Source organism: Primulina tabacum, chromosome 8 (genome assembly GCF_025594145.1).
Source record: "Primulina tabacum isolate GXHZ01 chromosome 8, ASM2559414v2, whole genome shotgun sequence".
Lineage (NCBI taxonomy): Eukaryota > Viridiplantae > Streptophyta > Magnoliopsida > Lamiales > Gesneriaceae > Primulina > Primulina tabacum.
This window is the reverse complement of record NC_134557.1, coordinates 38,017,750-38,038,034: the sequence shown is the minus strand read 5'-3', so window position 1 is coordinate 38,038,034 and position 20,285 is coordinate 38,017,750. Positions and strand designations below refer to the sequence as shown.

At 34.1% G+C, this 20,285-nt stretch overlaps 1 pseudogene; it reads left to right on the top strand.

The window, feature by feature from the left end:
- Window positions 1–2,270: 2,270 nt before the first annotated feature.
- The window catches only part of LOC142554747 (putative pentatricopeptide repeat-containing protein At1g16830), a 28,808-nt pseudogene continuing 10,793 nt past the window's right edge, over window positions 2,271–20,285 (top strand).

Sequence of the window (20,285 nt, the reverse complement as noted above, 5' to 3'; positions counted from 1 at the left end):
CCCCTCAATTAGTGCAACTAATAAATGTAAAGATACTAGATCTGAGGGAATGACATATGACTCTTGATATTCGTGCATGATGTGAACAGTTGGACGTCTCTTCAGCTTCCCGAGACTCTATAAGTACCTGCAAGCTCACAAACTAAGTCATTTACATTTTAAACAAATCAAATGGGTAGTTCAAGCATCCTCTCGGAGTCTTTTCCATAGTCTGAATCAGCATAGGAGTTTCAAAGACAACTTCCAGCGTCTCGTAAGAAGATGTTTGAAGACATCCTTTTTCAAGATATTAAGACTTGGAAGAAATTCTTTGACATTTAATCTGAACAATGAGTTAGATTGTTCTAACAAACCATGATCATGCAAAGCCAGGGGATTCCAACAGATCTTAGCTAGGTTCCTGCTCAAGTACTCAGTACTGCTGAAGTACTTCAAACTGCTGATAACAACAAATGTAGTAGATAAACACAATGTAATGCATCTGATTTTATGAATGAAAGAATCATTTTGTCATATCTCTGGTTTATCTACTGCTTTTACTCATTGCATAAAGTTAAGATAAATCAATTAAACCAAGAACATTCCGAAAATAAGAAAACTTATTCTCAGACAGAGGCTTGGTAAATATGTCTGCTGCTTGTTGATCAGTATAAACGTATTCCAGACGAATGTCCTTCTTCTGCACATGATCTCTAATAAAGTGATGTCTAATGTCAATGTGTTTCGTTCTGGAATGAAGTACTGGATTTTGCGTGATTGCTATACCACTGGTATTGTCACAGAAGATAGGTGATTCAGAGGCTTGAACTCCATAGTCTTTGAGTTGTTGTTGCATCCACATTATTTGAGAGCAGCAACTTCCAGCAGGAAGGTATTCTGCTTCTGCAGTAGACGTAGCTATGGAAGTATGCTTTTTACTAAACCAGGAGATCAGCCTATCACCAAGAAATTGACAAAAACCACTTGTGCTCTTTCTGTCCAATTTTCAACCTGCATAATCAACATCTGAATATCCAATAAAATTGAAAGATGAATCATTAGGATACCATAAGTCGACATTTTGAGTTCCCTTTAGGTAATTCAGTATACGTTTAGCAGCAATTTAATGTGACTGCTTAGGGTTACAATGAAATCTTGCCCAAATGCAAACAACAAACAAAATATCAGGTCTACTGACAGTAAGATATAACAGTGAACTAATAAGACCACGATACTGAGTTACCTCTACTGAAATTCCACTTTTATCCTTATCAAGTTTAGTAAATGAGCTCATTGGAGTGGAAGCAGCAGAGCATACTTCCATGCCAAACTTTTTCAGTAGCTCCTTAGTATAATTAGCTTGATTTATGAAAATTCCAGTGTCAAGTTGTTTGATCTGCAGTCCTAGGAAGAATGTTAATTCTCCCATCATGCTCATTTCAAATTGATCCTACATTAGCTTGGCAAACTTTGGACATAATTTGGGGTTAGTTGACCCAAAGATAATGTCATCAACATAAATCTGTACTAACAGAATGTGCTTATTCTTAACTAAAGTGAACAAAGTCTTGTCTGTTGTGCCGATTATAAAATCATGATTGATAAGAAATTGTGAGAGAGTGTCATACCACGCTCTAGGTGCCTGTTTCAAACCATAGAGGGCTTTGTGTAATTTGAATACATGATGCGGTAAGAAATGATCAATAAAACCTGGAGGTTGTTCGACGTAGACCTCTTCTTGCAGTAGACCATTTAGGAAGGCACTTTTCACATCCATCTTATAAACTTTGAAATTCTTAAAAGTAGCAAAGGCTAAAAATATTTTGATAGCTTCAAGCCTTGCTACTGGTGCATAGGTTTCATCATAGTCTATTCCTTCTTCTTGTCTGAAACCTTGAGCCACCAGTCTTGCTTTATTTCTAACCACAGTGCCTTCTTCATTTAGTTTGTTTCTAAATACCCATCGGATTCCAATAACAGCTTGATGAGATGGTCTAGTTACAAGAAACAAAATTTCATTCCTTTTAAATTGATTAAGTTCTTCTTGCATAGCTTCAATCCAACTAGGATCCAGAAGAGCTTCTTCAATCTGCTTTGGTTCATCCTGAGAAATAAAGGCAGCATGCATATATTCATTAATCATTTGTCTTCTGGTTCTCAAAGGAGCTGCTGGATTTCCAATAACCAAAGATGGAGGATGAGATTTTCTCCAAATAAAAGTGTATAGAGGGATTTCTTCCTGATTGGATGGATTCAGATCCTGCTCATCTAAACCAGTAGCAGGTTCTGGAATGTCAGCTACTGGTTCTAGTATATCTGGTGCCTATGTAGCTGGTACCACTATAGGAATGTCTGGTTCTGGATTTTGAGCATTTTTAACACTAGGTTCTGCATCATCTTCACTATCCAGTTCCAGATGAATCATGTTTAACCTGTTACTTAAATTTGACAAGTTAGAAATTCCAGGAGCACTACGGTCTTCATCAAAGACAACATGAATAGATTCTTCAACATTAAGAGTTCTATTATTCAAAATTCTGAATGCTTTGCTCACTGCTGAATACCCAAGGAAGAGTCCAGCATCTGATTTTGAATCAAATGAAGACAAATAATTTTTACCATTATTGTGAACAAAACATATGCAACCAAATACATGAAAATAAGATATGTTAGGCTTACTCCCTTTCCATATCTCATATGGAGTCTGATTATGCCTTTTGTTGATCATTGTTCTGTTCTGTGTTTAGCATGCTGTGTTGATTGTTTCTGCCCAAAAGCGCTGAGAGATGTCTGCATCTGCTAGCATTGTTCTAGCAGCTTCTTTAAGAGTTCTGTTTCTCCTCTCAGCTACTCCGTTTTGTCTAGGCGTTCTGGCAGCTGAATATTCATGATGAATAAGATAAGTTACGCTTACTCCCTTTCCATATCTCATATGGAGTCTGATTATGCCTTTTGTTGATCATTGTTCTGTTTTGTGTGTAGCATGTTGTGTTGATTGTTTCTGCCCAGAAGCGCTGAGAGATGTCTGCATCTGCTAGCATTGTTCTAGCAGCTTCTTTAAGAGTTCTGTTTCTCCTCTCAGCTACTCCGTTTTGTCGAGGCATTCTGGCAGCTGAATATTCATCAATAAAAACAAGAGTGTATTTCATTCCCCCTAAGCTCATGATAGGGATTGTACCAAATAAGTCCATATGCAATAATTCCAAACACCTTGAAATTGATTTACTACCTCTATTCTTGAAGCTAGATCTGACTTGTTTCCTAAGTTGACATGCATAACATACATGATTCGTACCGAAATTAATATCAAGCAAACCATCAACTATGTTATTCTTTTTGAGATTATTGATTGACTTGAAATTCAGATGATTCAATCTCTTGTGCCAGAGCCAATGTTTATCACTAAGAGAGGCCACTAAACATGTAGGAACATTAACACCATCTATATTCCATGATACTTGTAGGTGTTGCCTTCTCTTTTTCCAGTTAATACAGTAGACTCAGCAGCATCTTTAACTATGCATGTGTGCTTCTGAAAACCTACAGAGTAACCGTTATCACAAAGTTGACTAATGCTGATCAAATTATAACAAAGATTTTTAACCAAGAGTACATCATTTATAGAGATATTACCATGGATAATCTTACTCTTACCCACGGTTTTACCTTTTGAGTTGTCCCCAAAAGTTATCTTTGGTCCAGTACAACTCATTACTTCTGAAAGTAGACTTTTCTGTACAGTCATGTGTCTTGAGCATCCACTGTCCAGATACCATGTGGAGCTGCTTATCTTGGTTTTCTTCTCATGTTCCTGCAAACACAAATTTTAGTAAATAGTACCCAATCTACTTGGGTCCAAGCCTTATCAGTCCCTTGGGAACCCACATTTGTACAATTTTCTGTCATTTTGTACTTCGGGTATCCACATAAGTGTGTGCAACAGAAGGTCTGTTATTTCTAACATAATGAATTCTAGTATGTTGTTCTTCCCTTCTGTCTTTGTTATCAGGTATGTACCTCTTCTGAACAGGTCTAGAATTATAGTACTGCTAGTTTTTAACCTTCATAGAGGGTTGTTCCTCTTGAGTTGAATCCTCTACTGGATCCAGAACTCTGGTGAACCCTTCCCTTAGGTTCAACATAACCCAGACCATAATACTTCCTTCTGTTCGTCTGATCTACAGTCCTTTCAACTCGAACAGATGATACTTCCGGTTCATATACCACACTGGATTTAACAAATGAATGTATTTCCCTTTGCTTGTATCCAGTTATGGCTTAGTACTGATTTCAGAAGTGCTTTCATTATTACTGAATCCGAAACCACTCCTGTCTCCAGATTGCTTCTGCAATTCTTGCATCTTCTCTAAAGAAACAGAAGACTTATTCCATGCATTTACTAGAACAGATAGCTTCTGGTTTCAGACCTCATTGTCTGATAGTCTGCATTCACTCTTTCATTCTCAGTTCTTAACTTACTCATCTCAACTTTTAAATCATTGCAGCTGTTCTCTTGCAAGCAAGTGAACTTACTTACTTGGTCCTTTAAGTCTTGATTTTCAATCTTAACTTCTTCTAATGATTGAGAAAGTCTCAAGTACTCCTCCACCATGTCATGCAGTGCTTTAATCAAATCAGTTCGTGTAAATTTGTCAGAGTCAAAATCAAGTACCTCTCCAGATGTCGAGGTTGGTTCAGTATCTGCCATGAGACATTTGATCTCTTCTGCATCACTTTCGCTGGAATGACTTTCTGAGTCAGAAGACTCAGAACTAGAATCCGCCCATTTTGATTTGCTTTCTTCAGCAATCAACGCTTTGCGGTCTCTTCTGTATTTCTTATCATTCCTCTTGTATTCTTTTTTCTTCTGATCATCCTTCTTTGGCTTTGGACAATCAGCAATAAAGTGACCGATCTTTCCACAGTTAAAACACGCCATGTCACCGGGTGGTGAATCCTTCTTTAAGTTCCGATTAGGGCTTTGATAAGCTCGGTGATTCGTCTTCATGAATTTGGAGAATTTCTTCACAAATAAAGACATAGCATCATTGCTGATCTGTTCAGCAGTCTTTTCAGATGTGCTCTCAATGGTGGTAGCAGTAAGGGCCTTGGTAGCTAGATTTGATGAGGGCTCTTCTCCGCTTCTCACTTCCAGTTCAAACTCATAGGCTTTTAAGTCTGCGAACAAGTCCTGCAGTCCTAACTTGTTCAGATCTTTAGATACTCTCATAGCTATAGTTTTTACATCCCATTCTGGGTAGAGCTCTCATTACTTTGAGTGATGTTTCTCTGTTGCCATATTCTTTCCCCAGAGCTGCTAGCTCATTGACTAAACTGCTGAAACGTTCATCAAACTCACTCAGAGTTTCTCCAGCTTTCATTTTGAGATTTTCAAATTTCTGCATTGCTACAGACAATTTGTTCTCCTTCGTCTGCTCATCTCCTTCACAGATTTGGATAAGTTTTTCTCAAATCTCTTTTGCAGTAGAACACATCTTGATCTTGCTGAAGGTAATTTTGTCGAGGGTTTTGTAAAGAATGTCCTTCGCAATATTATCAAGATAGACTTTCGTTTTATCTTCGCCAGTCCAATCATTCCTTGGTTTTTCAACCGTTTGTGGCGCACCATCAGTAACAGCAACAGCTGTATTAGGCTTTAAGATTTTCAGGGGACCATCTGTGATGACATACCACATGTCATCATCTTGAGCTGCAAGATGGGCTTGCATCCTAATCTTCCAGTCGTCGAAGTCTTCCTCTGAAAACATGGATACTTTGCTGAAGTGTGCTATATCTATTGTAAATTTTCAGAACAAGAAAAATCTGCTCTGATACCACTTATTGGGGATCGATATAGAGTTTAGACGGGGTGAATAAACTCTTTCCTTTACTAATAGTTTTTTTTTTTTGCAAAGGGTGCTAGAATCCTGTTAGAGATTGTAGCTAATCTTGTTCGAATGTAAGTCCAGCAGATCACAATAATAAGTGCGGAAACGATCCGATGGAGTAAGGTGAAAACAATAAAACAGTAGGCAGTAGACAATGGTTGTTTATGGAAGTTCGAAGATGAAATCTTCTACGTCTCCCCTTCTTCTGTTTCCAGAAGATATCACTAAAAGACTTTGGATTTTACAGTACACACTTGTACACACCCACTTCAGCAGGGCTTATCCTTTGCCTAGTGAAACTCTTAGTATCTCAATACAATATAATTCAATACTACAAAGTTCTGGAAAAGACTCTTTTCCAGATTACAAACTCTTCTCAAAGATATAGTAAAGTGTTTAGCTAGAAGAGGTGAAGAAACAGCAGTACAAAGTGATCTCAGAAGATTAGATGTAAATTATGAAGCGTGTACTGCTTTTCTGTAAATTGAGCTAGAGGATAACGATAGGTTCGTGGTTGCTCAAAATAACGTTGGGTAGATAATATGTTCCTTGAAAAATAATCAGCGTTTTTCTCTATATGGGTTTGATCCATATATATAGAAAACTTGAATCAAACGTTTATAATAAAAAACGGATCTTTTGACTTATGATAGAAACAACTTTATTTCCTAAAAAGGATCCTGCATAAAGCTTTCAGAATAATCAGTCTTTGCTTTATACAAAAAATGGAAGACGCATTAAATGAATTTGTACATAATTAATGGTGCAATTAATACTAGTACTATGTAAAGTAACGGTAACATTTAAGATTGAAACAATCAAGTAAAATTCATTAAGTGCTGATCTAGTAAGCCTAGTTCTGCTTATAAAGCTAAGTTCTGCTTCTGTTTCTGTTTTTCTAATGGTGCAATTAATACTAGTACTATGTAAAGTAACGGTAACATTTAGGATTGAATCTGAATGTCTTTTCTGCGCAATCTCAGCCACTTGGAAACAAATCTCCTCATATACGATAATTTTCAAAACACTATCAAGCACCAAACTGAGAATAACGCCCGACTCGAACAAGTTCACATAGCCCTTGGCACTCAATTTCAAGAGGTTCTTACCTATCTGTAACAAAGTGATGCCAAAAAAATGGGAATTGGTTAACTACAAGAAGATAGAAGAGAAAAAATGTCGAGCTGAGATAGCTAAGTATGAAGAATCTAGAAGACCTGAGGATGGAAGAAGAGAATAAGAAAGGAGGAATATAGAGGTGGTGGTAGTGCCGAGGGATCAATTCAAAGAAGATATGTTCTTTTAACTTTTTTGTAGGTGTATTAGGATTTAAATTATATGCACTTGTAAAAATGATGTTCCATTTCCTTATTAGAATTCTTGATTTTATAATTCTATCTCATTTTAATTGCTTTCATATAATATAGTATATAGATTTGCAGTTTAGTTTTGTAATCACCAAATTTTTTTTTTTTTGAATATTTCTATGACCCTAAGTTTTGGTGATTGACAAATTAACAACATCGAGCTGCTATAGAATCCAGCCGCTTGCTCTTTGTATTTCAGGTTTCTCAGATTGCTGGTTCAAAGTTTAACCGCTCAATACATTTCATATTCCAAGCCGCAAAGAACATTTTCCTTCTGACCAGTCCAAAGAAGTTAATACAGAACATATGATCGAATTTTAGTTCTTTTAATTCTAATTTAATTTCTTTTATGTTTTTTGTTCTTCTAAATTTTGAATTTTTATCTCTTTATTTTTTATTTGTATTTTTTTTTCTAGAATACTAGTTAAGTCTTAAGTGTTTCTAGGAGTATTTGGTAGAATAATATTTTTTATTTCTTTATTTTCTCTAAGATATTTTAAAATTTTTATCAATATATTATTTTTGAATGTTTGAATATTAACGTTTTTTTAGAATATCTAAACTGAATTGTTGATCATTCGAAAGCATATTAATTTTTTTCGAATTCATTACTAGATGTGTGATTAATTCATCTATTTGTAAGGATTCAATTTCTTCTATAGATTTAGAAGAATTTTTTTCATTTCTGAATCATAAGACTCAGAATAATCATTTAAGAGATTAGAAATTTTATTTGATATTTCTTCATTTAGTTTTAATTTATGTACTTGTTTATTTAAACTATAATAGTTAGTATTATGAATTTTTTATGGAATTTATAACATTCAATGTCTTTAAAGGATTTTTTACGATACTGTTTGAAAATTTTAATTTTCTTATAAGGTATTTTATAAAATTCTTCTTTGGATTTAGAAATTTTTTTTTGTATTTAAAATTTTTTCTATATGATTTTTTATATAGTTCACTACAATTTCCTCAGTATTTATAAGGAGATTGTTTATTATGATTTATATCAAATTGTTGGCAGAAATTTCCTAATTTTTATTTTTTTTTCATTTTCATTTTAAATGTTTTTATAATTTTAGATCTTGACAAAGTTTTAAACCTTATTTTTGTTAGACTATTTAACTGATCATACGTAAATTCATTATAAGGAATTATTTGTTTTCCATGTGATTATCTAATTTTATTTCTAACATTGTAACCTAAAACAGTTGGTAATCCTGCGAGGAATTTTTCTTTCCTTCGAAAACGGCTGGTTAGAGTATTCCCTAAGCGTAACTCTAGTTAAAAAAATATTTTTATACTAATGAAAACACTTAATTTTTTACACTTAATATTTGATAATAATTCAACATTTTTATCTTTTAAATATAAAGGATCACTTATGAAGTGTAAAGAGATTGTTAAGATTAGTGTGGCTATAACATCTTATTGGAGATTATCATCTTCGTCTAAAATATGTTTCTCATCTTCATAAGTTTCTAATGAATTTATAATCTTTTTGTTGTTGATTTATAATAATCCCATTAACCCTTGATTTGGCTAACAAAACCAACTATAAGGAGTTTGGCTATGACTATATCTTGTATATTAGTTTGAGTTTTATAGTTATTTCCAGTCATAGTCATTTGTTGTAATAAACTAAGAATGTTATATTCAGTTATTCATCTATGTTCCAATCATAAACAAAAGATGCACTGAAACAACATTGTGATAAAAATTTTACCATGCCTAAATTAGGAGCAAGAACGATTTATTCCAATCTATTTTATTGATTTTATTTGTAAGATTTTGGAATTTTTCTAAGGTTTTACTAATATCTGAATCATTGCTTAATGTATTTATTATAAGATTAGAAGTTGGTGTCTCAGGAACAGTTTGATATATGGGTTGATTTGAACTATTAGTTGTTGTTACCATCCAACTTAATTGTTCTTCTGTTATTTTTAAAAACTCATAATTATAATATGCTCCAAGGTTCAATTCCGGTAGCATTAATCTTTAAAATACATTACAAAGCTACTTTTGTCAAAAGTAAAATTTCATAGTAAAAATTATCACCATTTTATTACTAACAGATTTAAGAAAATCTAATAAGGGAATTCAATGAAAAGAAATAATACTTCCAGAAAAATGGATTTTAGAGGGCATCGTCAAATCAGAACCAATAGAATATGAAGAACCAACACCCAATTAAAAGAAATAACTCAATATTTAGAAAGAAAAGTTAAACTTTCAAATGATAAAACAAGTAGTCATAATAGTAGATCTGATAATTCTTCCACTTCAGATATAATAGATCTATGAATAATATCATAAATAAACTCTCCATATATAATAGATATTCTACTTCAGATATACCTAATTATGTAATAAGAAATGTAGATTATATCTCAGAAATAACTAGATGTATGTATATCAACAATAGAATAAAAATGCAATTAAATATTCCAGAACAACGATTTGAATCAGAACAAGATCCAACCAGCCCAACTTTTTCTTGAATAACATAAAATATAATTAATGAACTAAATGTTATAAAATAAAATTTAAAGTAGATAAAAAGTTTTTACATTAATAATTTTATGTTACACACAATAAATAAAAAATATTATGAATTTTTGAAAAATTTATGAATATCAGAAAATAAATTCAAGTCAAATACTATAAATTTATAAATGAATATAAAATTCACATTATATATATACACACACATAATATAGACGTATATATATTTCATTTAATATATTTTATTAATAATAATTTATTTACATTTTTTAATTAAATATATTGAAGGTACACGGGTCCAACCCAGATTGGACCCGTCGGGTTTTGAGGTGAGGTGAGGTAGGGCGGGGCGGGGCAGGTTCGAGTCCTAATTTTTCTTGGCATGTCTCGGATTTTGGCCCGAACACGTCTCATTGTCATCCCTGATGTAAGGGCCCGATATCATATCATCGTAAATCATATTGTGATTATCGATAATTCTTGAAATTGTAATGTGATGACGTGTATAATGAAATATTTGAATAGAAATTGATTAGTAGTTGAATGATGTGCTGAACCGCAATAGAAAAGTGACACATGTTACGGTTTTCAGCATAATTAATTGAGTATTAATCCAAATGAAATAAGACCAATTTCATTAGAAAGCTAATACACAATATTAAAACTTTTATGTGTTGAGTTTTGTCCAAATCCATTTGAAAATAGGGGCAAAATCATCCCGAAGTGTAACGTGTGCTTCGTAGTTTCTGCAGTGACACATTTTGGGAAAATGAGCATAATAGTCCGATATCCAAATTGAGTGATGTTGGTGGCAAATGAAAGATAAGACATAGAACTATAAATTTCATGTTGACCACTTTTGTTAATTCGGACCCGAGAATGGTTGATAGAACATCCCGCGCCCGAGCTCGAGATGTTACAGCCCTAGCGCGCTATAATGAGAATGCGGAGGGCGGAACATCTCGCACCCGAGAGCGAGATGTTCCCGCCCGAGCACGGCACAAAATGCATTCGGGGGCAAAACACCTTGCGCTCGAGCGCTAGATGTTACCGCCCGAGCGCCTGTTCACTGAGGTGATAAGAATGAGAATTCTGTACGTTTTCTTCATTTTTATTTCAACAACTTCGAGAGACAATCGAGAGGATTTGATTTCTATCGTCCGAATCTACCTCAAAACGTTATCCAAACGCGAAACAAATTATATATTCGGAATCTTCGCGTTGAGAGCTTTGTTTTAAGGTAAGTTTCTTCTAGTTTCAGCAACTCTAATGATTAAAATGCTGAAATATCATGTATTTGAAGTTGAGATTCATATATGTGATAGAATAATTGACAAGAAACTAAGTTTTGAAGTCGGAATTGAATTATGTTGTGATTTCGATTTGATATGAATTTTGAAAGTTTCAAAAGATACTTGAAACTTATATTGTTGATTTTGAATGATGTTATTGATTGAAATGAATATGTTATTGATGTAGATAGATTTTTATACTGAAATCTAAAGCTATAGTGGATTGGAAACGAATAATTAAGGTATGTTGCGATCGAGTAACATACGACATGTATCTATATCATATGATATATGTTTGATTGATTTGATTGAGAATATATGTCTATATGCCTTATTTGTTGAGTTGATGTGGCATACATGACATACACGTTGAGCTATGATCTTTGGATACCTATTTTGATTGGATTTGATTCTTGTGTTTGTGAACACAATGCTATGTTTGGCATTATATGACCCTTAAAACATAGTCATTAGTGGCCCCGCTAATTGATTGAGATTTGAAATTTGATAGCGTTTTGTTGACATTATCATACGAGTATTCCTGATTAAGGTCGGTGTGCCAGCTCGAGCATTGATTTGATAGCGATTCGTTTGATTCCGACATGTGCTCAGTTGATGGGCATTTGACCTGATACATCCACGACATACATGCATTGCGTATTATATATCATTGTTTAGATACTTGCGGTATATATTGTGGTTGTTTCAGACTGAGCTTTGCTAACCCCAGAGGGGGCTGTTGTTGTCTTTGTATGTGGACAATGACATGTACTCTAGGATATCAGGAGGCCGGTGAGGGTGCTTCTGGAGGGAGTCACAGTTTGAGATGAGGTTTTATATTTTTCCCAGTGTATATATGTATCTATATACCGGGGCATGTCCCGAGGATATGAGTTGTTTGTATGTAGTTGGTTCTGATTATGTGTGGGAATATTTTATGATGTGAGATGAAATACTCTTTTTAGTATTCAAATAAGGTATTTTGGGCTCATTGTAAAGAAAATTTTAACTCGTTTTCTGCTGCAATTAATTAGCCTTAATCAAATTACATTGTAATCACAATTAGGAATTAAGGGCCCCACACCTGACTAAACTATGCACATTACATTCTGTATTCCAAGATATTTGAGCACTCAAATCTTTCTAACTTCAATCTACTCATCAAGCACGTGCTTTCGATTTCATATCCGATAATTAATTTGTGCCACTTCACTAATTCAAGTCATTACAAGCTAATTGTGGGTTATTGGTTGTTTTGTCTGGTGAACCAATAGTTCTTAAACAAACCAGATTTGTAAAGTGATCACTAAGAGTTACAATTTAGGCATTTTCAAGTCTTGACTGTAGAGGATGTTTACAATAAGTCGTAAAATCAAACTCTTTTATTTGAATTCTTCTTAAGTGAAAGAAAAGGATGACATAGAAGTTTTTGTCTCTGAACATCCATAAAATCCATGTGTTATTTACTTTTCGCAAATACTTTTCTCACTCATTTCATTTTCCAACCATTCATCATCAACTATTATCTATCTATCTATATATATTATATATATATATATATATATATATCTTATAACTAGTCTAACCGAACCGTTTTTGTATATGTTCACTTTTAAGTGGCCTTGTGAAGCCAGCTGTTCAAAGATACTTGTTTTAACAGTTTAAAAATTGTTAGAACAACTTGTTTTCACAAAAATATTCTCAGGAGTTTATTCATCGTCTGTAAATTTTATTTTGATCCCAATAGATTGATTAAACTTGGGATAAATTATAAGTTTACTTTATTTTAATAATTAATATATTTTTTAAAATATATGAAGAATAAATATTTAATAAATAATCAACATATTTATTTGCAACCAAACATATCCAATGACAAATAAAATATAGTTAGTTAATATTATAGCAATACAAATATAAGGGGCGTAATTGATAATAACCCTGAAATTGATTTGTCAATTGATAAATATAAAAACTCATATCAGACAGTTTTATGGGTCAATTTTGTGAGACAAATTTTCGATCCTACCCGACTAATAAAAAATATTAATTTTATGTCAAAATATAATTTTTCACTAAAAATATAGATCGAGTCAATCCGTTTCATAGATATAGATTCGTCAGACCGCCTCATAAAATACATACCATTTATGGATAGTAGAACAATTTAATTGTGTGGGATACTCACATGATATTGATAAATGGTTGCAGTTATTGATTTGATAGACGACTATAAGATGATATAATTAAAAGTACTTTGTGTTGGAAACTAAATTCTGGAGTTTGACAAAATATGAACCAACTGAAAATACGAACCAACTGATCGAGTAAACTAAACTCAGCAACTGAATCCACGCAACTGAAAATTCAGTTATCCTTACCAGTAACTGAAACACGTCAACTGACAAAGAGACATAAAAGACTGCAACTGAATGTGGAACGACGCACTTCAATCAATACAGCTTGGAACGACGCATTTCGGCTAAAGCAGTTAAGACGCCGCATTACAATAAATGAAGGAATAATGAAGTGGCAATCAACGGATACAAAAATTCAAATATATCCCAAGTTACCGTTGGAAGGGAAGCTTATAAATATGACAGAAGAAAAGCTGAAGAAATAACAAGATCATTCCATTCAAAAGCTTGCTGTTACTCTGTCAAAATCTTAGCTCACTCTTACTTGATTTATTCGTAGCAGTCAAGGCTACAATTTGAGCTCACTAGCAACTTGTATTAATCGTTAAATTTGATAGTGCTAAGATCAGTTACGCACTGAGAATTCTCTGTAATACTAAGAGTTTCAGCTTTTGGCAGTGAGAAGTCCAAACTGAAGTGGGTCAGTACAAATTTTGTATTCGATCAAAGTCTTTTAGTGGCAATCCTATCCTTGAGATAGAAGGGGTGACGTAGGAGTAATTTAAATCTCCGAACATCCAGAAACAATCCTTGTGTATTTTATTTTTGTATTCTATCTTTCAGTCAGTTACTTTCAGCAACTAATTCAGTTTAACTAATTGTCATTGACCAACAAGATTCCGAGAATCAGTTTGTCACCAAATTGAACTCAAAATTCAAAAGATCAGTTTTAATTGTGAGTGTTTAATCAACCCCCCCTTCTAAACACTCTTGATACGTTAATCGATCCTATCAAGTGGTATCAGAGCGGTTGAATCTTGTTCTTGAATACTTTTGATCTATAAACTTGCTAGCATGACTTCATTCAACAAAATTCCTATGTTCTCCAGAGACCATGTGCAACAGTTCTAAGCATCGGGATGAAGATTTACAACCCTTGTTTTTAAAAGAAGATCGTACTTGTTTACCATACTGACATGCTGAGCAAAGTTTTTCTTTTGAAAATTCTATTTTGGGCAAACCAGTTACAAGATCATGTTTACTCAGATAGGCAATGGATTTAAAGTTTAGATGACTTAGTCTCTTGTGCCACAACCAGTTTTTAGATGATTTGGAAGCAATAAAACAAACTGGTGCATAAGTTTGATCATTCCAACTGACTTTATATGTGTTTCCACAACGTTTGACAGTTAGTATGATTTCATCAGTTGAAGTTTTGACTGAACATGAGTTTTTGTCAAAATGTACTGAGAATCCACTGTCGCATAACGGACTGATGCTGATCAAGTTATACTTCAGGTTTTCTACTAATAGAACATCTTTAAAAGTAAAGTTACCATGGATAAGCTTACCCTTACCCACAGTTCTACCTTTGAAATTGTCCCCAAAACTGATATTTGGACCACTGTATTTGATCAATTGAGATAGCACACTTGCATCTCCTGTCATATGTCGCGAACATCCACTGTCCAAATACCATATTAAGTTCTTGTTTGCACCTGTTACCTGCAGTCACACACATAATATAATTTGGTACCCATATCTATTTGGGTCCTGAACTGATTAGTCCTTTAGGAACCCATACTTGGATTAGTCTAACAGACTTTCCAGTAGCTGTTTCCAAATGGTTTTTCTCGGCTTTTGTGTGCTTATGTAGTGTACAGATGATACAATATGTGTTTTAGCTTTATATAACTGATTGTTCAGTCTATATCTCTTCTGAACTGGCTTGCAGTTATAGTAATTGGAATAGCCATTCGAATAGTTTTTGTAAAATCTCTTTGATGACTGACTTTGTGAATCAGTTAAGAATTTTTTACTATAACCAATCTCATATCTTCTAGCCTTGTTCGTATTCTCAGTAGGTTGCTCAATCAGTTTACTGGGCTCAATTTGTTCTTGTACCACTGCTGATTTGACAAAGTGAATGTATTTCCCTTTGTCTATTATTAGCTTTGGTTGAGTATCATTTGGATACATTTCTCCTTGAGTGTTGTACCCTAAACCAGTTTTATCAGAAACTAATTTTTGTGAAATCTACATCTCATTTAGTGCAGTAGTTGATTTGTTCCAAGACTGAATAAGCTCAGTCTGTTTTGAGTTTTCAAGCATCAACTTCTGTATTAATGATTGATTTTTGTTTCTTTCTGCTTTTAACTCAGCAATTTCCCTTTTTAGACTCAACCCATCGACTGATTCATCAGTTTTGGTTTTATTGTATGTGGGATCAGTTTGCTTTGCTTTGATTTCTTCAAATGATGATGCAAGCTTTTGATACTCATTTACCATGTCATGTAGTGTTAGAATGAGTTCTTCTCGTGTGAAATCAGTTGAGCTGAAATCAAATACCTGTTGGCTAGATGATTCTTCTGCTGCATCATTAGCCATCAAGCACTTTACTTCCTCATCATCACTGGAGCTGTATGAGCTTTCTGGTTCTGACTCCTCACTGTCAGTTTCTGCCCATTTGGATTTGTTTTCTTCAGCTAAGAGTACTTCATGTTTCTTTCTGAAGGAATTCTTATCTTCCTTGGGTCTTCTTTTGCGTTCATATGATTTCTTTCTTCTATCAGTTGAACCTTGACTGTCCTTCTTGGGTTTAGGACAATCAGCAATGAAGTGACCTGATTTGCCACAGTTATAGCAGGCATTTGGTTCATCTTTGGAATTGTTCCTTTGGTATGGTTTCTGGAAGTTCCCTTGATTCTTTCTCATGAACCTTCCAAATTTTTTGATGAACAATGACATAGCATCATTACTCAACTGATCAGCAGATTTTTCGACTGAACTAATTGGTTCAGTTCTGACAGCAGCTAGAGCAGTTGTGGCTGCAGAGGTAGATGATTCTCCTTCTCTGGTCTGCAGCTCAAATTCATAGGCCTTTAAATCAGCAAACAGATCATGAAGTTCGATTTGGTTCAGATCTTTGGACTCTCTCATTGCCATGGTCTTGACATCCCATTCCTTGGGAAGACCTCTTATTATCTTTAGTGCAATCTCTTTGTTGGTATACACTTTTCCAAGTGCATTTAACTCATTGATGACACTGCTTACTCTTTCATCATACTCGTGCATCGATTCTCCTGCTTTCATTTTGATGTTATCAAACTTTTGCATAGCAACAGAAAGTTTATTTTCCTTGGTTTGATCATTTCCTTCATACAGCTGGATCAGCTTCTCCCAAATTTCTTTGGCTGTTTTACACATCTTTATTTTGCTGAAGGTTACTTTGTCCAGCGTTTTGTACAGAATGTCTTTAGCCACATTATCAAGATTCGCTTTTCTTTTATCTTCAGTTGTCCATTCATCTCTGAGCTTTTCTATTCTTTGTGGTGCTCCTTCTGTAATGGCAACTGCTGTATTTGTTTTTAGAATCTTCATGGGTGCATCAGTTATGACATACCACATGTCGTCATCTTGTGCAGCTAAATGAGCCTGCATTCTGATTTTCCAATCATCAAATTCTTCTCTGGAGAACATAGGAATTTTGTTGAATGAAGTCATGCTGAAAAGTTTATAGATCAAAAGTATTCAAGAACAATATTCAACTGCTCTGATACCACTTGATAGGATCGATTAACGTATCAAGAGTGTTTAGAAGGGGGGGTTGAATAAACACTCACAGTTAAAACTGGTCTTTTCTAATTTTGAGTTCAGTTTGGTGACAAACTGATTCTCGAAATCTTGTTGGTCAATGACAATCAGTTAAACTAAAGTAGTTGCGGAAAATAACTGACTGAAAGATAGAATACGAAACTGAAATAAAGTAGGCAGGGGTTGTCTATGGACGTTCGGAGAATTTAATTACTCCTATGTCACTCCTTCTATCTCAAGGATAAGATATTCACTAAAAGACTTTGATCAAATACAAGAATTGTACTGACCCACTTCAGTTTGGACTTATCACTGCCAAAAACTGAAACTCTTAATTTAACAGAATGTTCTCAGTGCGTAACAGATCTTAGCACTATCGAATTTCAACGATTATTACAACTTGCTAGTGAGCTCAAATTGTAGCCTTAACTGCTACGAATATATCAAGTAAGAGTGAGCTGAGATTTTGACAGAGTGACAGCAAGCTTTTGAATAGTGTTCGCTTCTTTTTCTTCAGCTGTTCTTCTATCATATTTATAAGCTTCTTTTCTCCAACGGTAACTTGAGATGAATTTGAATCTTTGTATCCGTTGATTTCTGCTTGATTATTCCTTGGACATTGTTTGCTTCATTTATTGTGATGCGGCGTCTTAATTGCTTTCGCCGAAATGCGTTTTTCTAAGCTGTATTGATTGAAGTGCGGCGTTGCAATCTTCTATGTCTCTTGACGGTTGATTTTTCTTTCCCGAGATATGTTCAGTTGAAGGGTGCTTAGCATACGGCTGAGTATATCAACTGATCAGTTTCCAACTGATCAGTCAGTTGATTTCAGTTATTAAGTCCAGTTGCTGAGTTCAGTTTACTCGATCAGTTGGTTCGTATTTTCAGTTGATTCATATTTTTTCAAACGCCGGAATTTAGTTTCCAACAGGTGCTTTCAGAGAGAGAACAACTTTTAGGGAGAGAAGGTGCTAAGAGCTTTTAGAGAGAGAAGAGCTTTTAGAGAGAAAGAGAGTTGGAGAGAAGATAGTCTTTTTCGTGGGAGCTTTTTGTGTGCGCCTTTTCGTGAGGCTTGAGAGAGGTCGGTGGAGGAGTTCTTACATAGAAGAAAAATACGAGAGCCGAGCCTATTTTGATGAGAAGCTTTTGTGTGATCGTTTGTTCACTTTGTGCAGTTGCTGAAGGTTTTCGTGTGATCGGTTGATCACTTTGCGCAGCTGCTGGAGTTTTTCTCTGAACACACTCATAGTTCAGAGTTGAAGATTTTCCTGTAAAGAATTTATGTGATTGATTCACTGTTATACCGTGTTGCTGATTAGTGTTGCCAACACTCGAAGAACAACACTGACGCAGAGTATTGATCGAAGAGTGTTCTTTTGTTTGGTTTTAAGCAACACGCTTTTTGTTTCATGCATCTAGTACTTACTTTTAGTGTTTGATGCATGTTAATTCCTCGGAGTGTCAAGGAATTTAATTTTGTTATTTTCACTAGTATTGTTTTGGTGTAAACGATTTACATATTTTTCTAGTGAAATTTTTGTCATGAGGCATCGCACAAGTATTCGTACTTGTGCATAATTTAAATCTGGTGTTAATTTATTAAAGTTATATTTGTGTGTTAATACTTAATTTCCGCTGCATGTTGTATGCTCGGGTTAACAACACCAGAGCACAACACTAACTTCTGATACACACATTATAATGTTTTAATTAATTTCCTGTACGTTTTTTAGCAACATTCCTTTCACATTGATTCTATTTGTGTAAAACGATGTCCTGAGAAATTTAACAATGTACTTAGAGACTTTTAAATCCTTCAAAAACATTGAAAGGATTATATTGATGAAAAGTATTAATTAAAATAAAATATAGAAATTAAATGAATAAGATAATGAAAATGACATCCACTAGATGCGTTAACAAATTGGCGGTAGAGTCATAATCAGCTCAAGCAGCAAAGATTGATCGCATCAAAAGATTAAAAAAAATATCGAAATTAACTATGTTAGATTGAAAATATTTTTTTTGGTCCTAACAAACAACATCGAGTTGTTTCATAGTCCAGCAACTATTTTTTTTACTACATTATTAAGTTAAGCTGGACAATCTAATATTCAAGATCTGGCTAGATTGCATAATGTGATAGCCGTATTAAAGTCAAAATGTGTATCTATCTTTCAAATCAAGCTGTGTCAAAGACTCTAACTGGACTGACAAGAAGCTCAAGCTGCATATTGGTCTCTAGTTGGTGTCAGTAACACCAACTCAACAAGTCGTGAGATCAGTAAACAAGTAATGCACAATATTCGAAATCTCTAGTTGTTTAAGAATGTCTCATAATAAGACAAAAATACACGGAAGTTTTTCTGGGATTAGCAATGAGGTTGTGTCTCTAGCTGTTATTGACCTCCATATCAACTGGTATAGAGTCATCTAGTAAAAATTCAGTTGACTAAAAAATGAGGTTGTGTATCTTTTTGTTAAGAAATTCATTAAATTCATGAAAAAGAATCAAGCTAAATTAAATTCTTATTGTAAAGAATATCAAATCGATAATAATCAAGCTTGTTTTAACTTTGGAAAGAAGAGTCATTTCATCGCAGATTCTAACAATCCAAAGAAAGATGAAAAAACCCTTTGAGAGGAGATGGTCCAACAAAAGGTCATTCGAGAAATAGAGGGTGATGGACATTCTAGATATATGACTGGTCCAAGGATTACAAAAGTTCATTCGAGAAATTGAGCTAGAAACTGTAGAAGTCGAGCTTGATACTACCGATGACATGGTACAAAAGAAGAAACTAATCAAAGAATCTATTTGATATCTGGATAATAGACATTCTAGACATATGACTGGGAATGTCATGTTTCTATCACCAGTAAATGGCTAAAAATCACTTTTGGAGATGATTCTGGAAAAGTTATCATTAGAGATGTACTACTACTTAAAAATATTTGTTATGCATTGGTCAACATTAGTCAATTATGTGATAATATATATTCTGTTGAGTTTCATAAACACTTGAACAGTGAAATATGCTAATGGTGATATCATGCTAACTGGATTAAGAGAACAAAACACATATAAATTTAGCTAGAATGATGAACAACTTGGTGCTCCTACATGTTTCATTTCTTTGAATAGTAATAAGAATTGGTTGTGCCGGCTAAATCACTTGAACTTGAAGTCTATTTCCAATATGAGTAAGCAAGAAATGGTGAATAGATTGTCTAAGATCGATTTTACCAAAGATAAGATATGTACTGCATGCCATGATGGTGAGCAAGTGAGATTTA